The sequence below is a fragment of the Triticum dicoccoides genome, chromosome 5A, assembly GCF_002162155.2.
Source record: "Triticum dicoccoides isolate Atlit2015 ecotype Zavitan chromosome 5A, WEW_v2.0, whole genome shotgun sequence".
NCBI lineage: Eukaryota > Viridiplantae > Streptophyta > Magnoliopsida > Poales > Poaceae > Triticum > Triticum dicoccoides.
This window is the reverse complement of record NC_041388.1, coordinates 572,245,820-572,251,381: the sequence shown is the minus strand read 5'-3', so window position 1 is coordinate 572,251,381 and position 5,562 is coordinate 572,245,820.

The following is a 5,562-nucleotide window of genomic DNA, read 5'->3' as shown; positions in this document are numbered from 1 at the left end:
AACAACTTCGTAGGTGTAGGACTATTTCAAACATAAACATGTAAACTCAACTTCTCAAAAAATCCACAAGATGTTTCAAAAGGGTTTCACCTCGACCCGCGACAACCTCTATCTATTTACTTTGCATTTTTAGGAACACCAAGCGAATGCACCTTCGTGAATTTTGCTGCCACCAGGAAAAAAAGCTTTTCCCTCTCATGCCCTTAACACCGCTACCACACACCTAATATATATTATGCTGGTGTGCTGGTGTAGGAGCGTGATTAAGGGTTTCACTACGGACGTATCAAAGAACAATTAGGTCTCACTTTACACCCTAGAGATTATGATCAAGGAGAAAAGGTTTAGCTTCTATTGCCACTATAACCCTAAGTCCCCATTGCATATACTCATATATGAATCCTAAGTGTTGACGATGAATGTTCATGAAGCTACCAACATGGAATAAGTCCCCAAAACCAGAAGTATTCGGCTTTAACAGTCGAGGGACTAGGTTTCCCGGCTTTCGACTGGAGGTCCAAAATATTATACTTTTATCTACAATATTTTCGTTTCCAAAAAAAGTATGACTAGTATAATTTTGATAATCAGATGAATATCCTAGAAAATATTATTTGGGAGTCTTTGGTTGACGTCGGTTAATTATCTAAATAATTTTGATCATATTCGTTAGGAACATATTTTTTATATTTGTGTAGCAAACCGAGCAAATAATATCATGGAGCGAATCCAATCTTCGGAAACCACATCCACTGTATGTCCCCATCATTCCCAATCTCTAACAGCATGATCATGTATGTCCCCAGCTGTCGCCAAGGGCACCTCTGGTGAATAAGGTGCTGCTCCATGGGCGGTGAGTGGAAACACTGCTTCTACGACCAATGCAGTGATAACCCACAAGTATAGGGGATCGCAATAGTTTTCGAGGGTAGAGTATTCAACCCAAATTTATTGATTCGACACAAGGGGAGCCAAAGAATATTCTCAAGTATTAGCAGCTGAGTTGTCAATTCAACTACACATGGAAACTTAATATCTGCAGCAAAGTGTTTAGTAGCAAAGTAATATGATAGTAGTGGTAACGGTAGCAAAAGGTAATGATAGCAAAAGTAATGTTTTTGGTATTTTGTAGTGATGATAGCAATAGCAACGGAAAAGTAAATAAGCGAAGAACAATATATGGAAAGCTCGTAGGCAATTGATTAGTGATGGAGAATTATGCCGGATGCGGTTCATCATGTAACAGCCATAACCTAGGGTGACACAGAACTAGCTCCAGTTCATCAATGTAATGTAGGCATGTATTTCGAATATAGTCATATGTGCTTATGGAAAAGAACTTGCATGACATCTTTTGTCCTACCCTCCCGTGGCAGGGGGGTCCTTACGGAAACTAAGGGATATTAAGGCCTCCTTTTAATAGAGTACCGGAACAAAGCATTAACACATAGTGAATACATGAACTCCTCAAACTACGGTCATAACCGGTAAGTATCCCGATTATTGTCACTTCGGGGTTAACGGATCAGAACACATAATAGGTGACTATAGACTTGCAAGATAGGATCAAGAACTCTCATATATTGATGAAAACATAATAGGTTCAGATATGAAATCATGGCACTCGGGCCCTAGTGACAAGCATTATGCATAGCAAAGTCATAGCAACATCAATCTCAGAACATAGTGGATACTAGGGATCAAACCCTAACAAAACTAACTCGATTACATGATAGATCCCATCCAACCCATCACCGTCCAGCAAGCCTACGATGGAATTACTCACGCACGGCGGTGAGCATCATGAAATTGGTGATGGAGGATGGTTGATGATGACGATGGCGACGGATTCCCCTCTCCGGAGCCCCGAACGGACTCCAGATCAGCCCTCCCATAAGGTTTTAGGGCTTGGCGGCAGCTCCGTGTCGTAAAACGTGATGAATCCTTCTCTCTGATTTTTTTCTCCCCGAAACCAAATATATAGAGTTGGAGTTGAGGTCGGAGGAGCTCCAGGGGACCCACCAGGTAGGGGGCGCGCCCTAGGGGGCTAGGCGCGCCCCCACCCTCGTGGAAAGGTGGTGGGCCCCCTGGCCTTCATCTTTTGCAAGGTTTTTTTATATTTTTCTGAAAAGGTGTTCCGTGAAGTTTCAGATCATTCCGAGAACTTTTGTTTCTGCACATAAATAACACCATGGTAATTCTGCTGAAAACAGCGTCAGTCCGGGTTAGTTCCATTCAAATCATGCAAGTTAGAGTCCAAAACAAGGGCAAAAGTGTTTGGAAAAGTAGATACGATGGAGACATATCAACTCCCCCAAGCTTAAACCTTTGCTTGTCCCCATGCAATTCAGTTGACAAACTGAAAGAAAGAAAAACTTTTACAAACTCTGTTTGCTCTTCTTGTTGTAAATATGTAAAGCCAACATTCAAGTTTTCAGCAAAAATTATGACTAACCACATTCACAATAACGCTTAGGTCTCAAGTTTACTCATATCAATGGCATAATCAACTAGCGAGCAATAATAATAAATCTCGGATGACAACACTTTCTCAAAACAATCATAATATGATATAACAAGATGGTATCTCGCTAGCCCTTTCTCAGACTGCAAAACATAAATGCAGAGCACCTTTAAAGATCAAGGACTGACTAGACATTGTAATTCATGGTAAAAGAGATCCAGTCAAGTCATACTCAATGTGAACTAACAATAATGAATGCAAATGACAATGGTGCTCTCCAACTGGTGCTTTTTAATAAGAGGATGATGACTCAACATGTAAGTAAATAGATAGGCCCTCGCAGAGGGAAGCATGGATTTGTAGAGGTGCCAGAGCTCGGTTTTAGAATAGAGATGAATAATATTTTGAGCGGTATACTTTCATTGTCAACATGACAACCAAGAGATGACGATATCTTCCATGCTACACACATTATAGGCGGTTTCCAAACAGAATGGTAAAGTTTATACTCCCCCTTCCACCAACAAGCATTAATCCATGGCTTGCTTGAAACAAAGAGTGCCTCCAACTAACAAGAGTCCCAGGGGGAGTTTTGTTTGCAATTATTTTGATTTGATTTGCATAAAGCATGGGACTGGGCATCCCGGTGACCAGCCATTTATCTCGTGAGTGAGGAGCGGAGTCCACTCTTGAGAATAACCTGCTTAACATGGAAGATACTGACAGCCCTAGTTGATACATGAGCTATTCGAGCATACAAAATAGGATATTTATTTGAAGGTTTAGAGTTTGGCACATACAAATTTACTTGGAACGGCAGGTAGATACCGTATATAGGTAGGTATGGTGGACTCATATGGAATAACTTTGGGGTTTATGGAGTTGGATGCACAAGCAGTATTCCCACCTAGTACAGGTGAAGGCTAGCAAAAGACTGGGAAGCGACCAGCTAGAGAGCGACAACAATCATGAATATGCATTAAAATTAATCAACACCGAATGCAAGCATGAATAGGATATAATCCACGATGAACATAAATATCATGAAGGCTATGTTGATTTTGTTTCAACTACATGCATGAACATGCGCCAAGTCAAGTCACTTAAATCATTCAGAGGAGGATACCACCCTATCATACCACATCATAACCATTTCAATGGCATGTTGGCACGCAAGGTAAACCATTATAACTCATAGCTAATCAAGCATGGCACAAGAAACTATGATCTCTAGTTGTCATTGCAAACATGTTTATTCATAATAGGCTGAAGCAGGAATGATGAACTAATCATATTTACAAAAACAAAAGAGGTCGAGTTCATACCAGCTTTTCTCATCCCAGTCAGTCCATCATATATCGTCATACTTGCCTTTCACTTGCACGACCGAATGATGTGAATAATAATAATAGTGCGAGTGCATTGGACTAAGCTGGAATCTGCAAGCATTCAATAAATAGGAGAAGACAAGGCAATATGAGCTCTTTTGTCAAATCAACAATTATGCATATAAGAGCCACTTCAACAATTTAATCATGGTCTTCTCCTATCCACCCCAAAGAAAAGAATAGAAATAAAACTATTTACACGGGAAAGCTCCCAACAAGCAAAAGAAGAACATGAAATCCTTTTGGGTTTTCTTTTTAATTACTACTACAAACATGGAAAGTAAACTAATTAAAAGCTACAACTATTTTTTGGTTTTTCTTAAGGTTTATCAAACACACAAGAAGAAAGCATAAAAAGGGAAATAAACTAGCATGGACGATACAATAAAAAAGTATGAGCACCGACATCTAGCAATGAGTGTGTGAACATGAATGTAATGTCGGTGGGAAATACGTACTCCCCCAAGCTTAGGCTTTTGGCCTAAGTTGGTCTATGGCCACGGCTGGCCTGGCGGATATCCATAATAGTAGTTGGGGTCGTACTGTGATGAAGAAGACTCTGACTGCCATTGGTTGGCAATCATTTCCGGATCCCAATGGTAATTAGACTGTCGTGGAGGATCAACTTGGGGTTCCGGCTCTGGCTCTATGGCTGATGTAGGGTTCCGATAGGCGTGAATAGCCTCTAACGGAACCAGGTACTCGCCTGCAGATAAATCAAACAAGGAAGGACCAGGCAGGGTAATAGTCTCAGGATGATGTTTATCAAAGAACAATTTGTATTTAAGCTCCCCTTCCCTATTCTTAACAATAAAATCATGTGCCACCATACTCTTACAATCTAAATAAACACGAGGCAGCAATTTTTCTTCCTTCTCATAATGCCTAATAAGTATGTTAAAATGTGCAGCTAGGCGCGAAGCATAGATGCCTCCAAAGATGGGGACCTTTGTACGGTTCAGACTTAACCGTTTAGCAATAATGCCGCCCATACTAACAGAGTTATCATTGAATAAACCGTGGAGCAAAATAATAATATCAGGAACACTAAGGTTTCCACAGTTTCCGCGACCAATTAAGCAACGACTAGCAAATATTGCAAAATAGCGTAAAACGGGAAAAATGCATGCTAGTGATTCGTGCATCAGAAACCTTCCTCGTTTCCCTAAAGTGATGATATCAATAAACCCATCCACATCGCTGCGATGTGGTTCCTTTGTCGTGCCCTCGAAAGGGACCAAACAAACCCGACAAAAATCATAAAGTGACATCTCCTTATGCTCATCATATAAATAAAACTCCACCATAGGTGGTGAGCTCCTAGAATGGAAATAAAAGTTTTGCACAAAGATATTTCTGAGTAAGGTATACTGATCGCGTTGGTCGTGGAGGAAAGCGGTGAGGCCTGCATTCTTAGCCAATTCATAAAAATCTTCATAAATCCCGGTTGCTCTCAAGAAATCATCGGAAGGCCATTCACACGAACGAACCTCCGCGGTGCGAGGCAGATTCTATTTGGGCTTCTGTGCCTTTTCCTTCGAGCTTTGGCCTGATGAGCCCTCAAAAGTCTCTTCATTGTTTTCTGAAAAATTCTGAAATTTTTAGTAACTTCAAAATAAAAGTAAACCAAACTCAATAATATTGATAGCAACTACTCCTACAAGTGCCTAGGGCCTATATCATGCATCAAAACTACTTTTGACCATATAA